The 2,084-nt window shown below is 39.3% G+C and overlaps 1 protein-coding gene across 1 annotated transcript in view; it reads left to right on the top strand.

Annotated features, from left to right (window-relative positions):
- Positions 1–2,084, top strand: part of EFEMP2 (EGF containing fibulin like extracellular matrix protein 2) — a 42,896-nt gene that overhangs the window by 7,395 nt on the left and 33,417 nt on the right. The gene's annotated exons all lie outside the window — the stretch shown is intronic.

The raw sequence follows: 2,084 nt of genomic DNA, 5'->3' as shown, positions 1-2,084 counted from the left end.
TTTAGTATTTGGTTTTTGGTTTTTGTATGCCTCTATTTTTACTTGTAAAACTGGGTTGACCCCGAGACAGGCCCTGGCAAGCTTCTCTTTTGTTGCATTTTCTTGTTGCACCTTGTTGAGTAATTATTGGAAGCCTATGATATGGCATTCTACAGTCTATTATGTAAGTAATTTGTTAACTCATTGACCTTTTAGACCACTATTCCAGCTGTGTCTGGTTCGCTTTATTTCAAAGTTATGGCATGTCTCCTGTGTTTATCCTTCATAAATAAAGAGTTTAAAAAAAAAAACCCAAGGACCCACATGAAGCAAGCTGAAGCTTGCTAAGTGTTTGCTGATCATGAAGCTCTCGAGGATAAGGTTTGCAAAGTACAATTACAAAATGCCCAAGTTATATCTAGCCTTAGTGTAGTTTAAATATGATGAGGATTACATTTTTTACAGCTATCACTATATTTCAGATATGTATTGTAAGTGACAGGAATGATAAAATAGTTTTTTTTGACATGTATTGAACTTGAATAATACTTTTATGACCAAAGATGCTGCAAAATCAGTTATTGATAACTGCAAAACGTCTTTTTCTTTATGCGATAGACCTCCTGCTCCACTTTTTCTTGTTTTGTAAGTTTATTACGCCTCTAGTTAATCTGCACATTGATCTGTTTTTTTGTTTTTACATTTGTAGTGTTAATACCCCAGTGTAGCCTGATAAAACCTGTGTAATGCTACAGCCATCCATCTCATTCAGATTTGTATAATCATCACTCTCAGAGTGAAGCTGAAGGGGCCTCAAAATAGTGTAACAAGCTAGGATTACAGGAAGAAAAATATAGCTGACCCCTTCTTCTGAAAATACTAGTCCCCTGGCATATTTGTTCATGGTTAGTGAAAGAACAAGATCAGGATTTTAAACTTGTCTCCTGCATTCCTACATACTTATTCCAGGTAATTGACTCAAAAAGTACTGAAGCCAGGAAACTAGCATTTTCAGAAGGAGGTCAGCAATGGCAGCCCATTATTTCTCACATGACTTGATTCCATATGGCAACGGTGTCACTAAAAAGGTGAACCTAAAGTCCATGATACTCACAAGGGGGGGTGCGGCCCGCACCCAGGTGACACCATTGCAGGGGTGACTCCAAAATGACCGACAGTCATTTTGGTCTCATCTCCCCTAAAAAGTCAGGCACTTGGTCATGTGAAGTCCGATCACATCACTCTCTGCTTGGCACCGATTTCTTCTGCCCATCTACTTCCTCCATATTCATTGGCCAGCCTGGGATGGCGTAACGTATTCCAGCACCAGGGCATGCCAAGATTGTACACTGAGTTGAGCATGCACAGCAATACACACATTTGTGAGCAGATAGGTAAGACGTTTATTGCAGAAGAGGCATTGTATGTCTCTTTTAGAGTAAAAACAAAACTGCCTGCTATCAGCAGTAGGACCGTTGGCATTGATAATCTCCTTCTGGCTGTTATGCTCTTCTTCAGGCTTCATTACTTTGTGAGTCACAAACCAAGTGGGCATATGTAGTTTAAGAGATCAATCTGGTTTTACTGGCTTCATGCGTGTTCTGGGTCAGTAGCTCAGATAATATTGAAATGAGATAGCCAGGACTCTAGCTTTTTAGATGTCAGAGTCTAGAATTGGTGTCTCACTGTTTGTCTTTTGCTCATGGCAGGCATCCTTTAAGTACTGTCAGGGCAGATTATTTTGTACGAGATATCTCACATGAGTAAGATATGGAGAGCGTGGGTCACAAGTTTTGTATTTACAGAGATTTTATTGCCAAAGAAAATTGCTTAGCTGGAAGAAAAACCTTTTTATAGCGTTCCTGTTGCTAAATAAAGCAATGACTGTGCTCTGTTTTAAAGGGTTTACTGGAAGGTTTCCAGAGAAACACTAACCCCCTATTTTGTATTTCCTTTCTGTGTTTGCTCCTTGTAAATATTAGGGAAGCCGTGTATAACAATTCTGCTGTTATGTGACTATTCTAGTGTTTCCAGACTGGCTTGCACATTCATCATGGGAACATTTCTCCTTCCCCGCCGTTAGTTGTTTTTTTTACACAACTGTT

Source organism: Nanorana parkeri, unplaced genomic scaffold (assembly GCF_000935625.1).
Source record: "Nanorana parkeri isolate BGI_ZX_2015 unplaced genomic scaffold, ASM93562v1 scaffold99, whole genome shotgun sequence".
Lineage (NCBI taxonomy): Eukaryota > Metazoa > Chordata > Amphibia > Anura > Dicroglossidae > Nanorana > Nanorana parkeri.
This window is presented reverse-complemented; position numbering and strand designations above follow the sequence as displayed.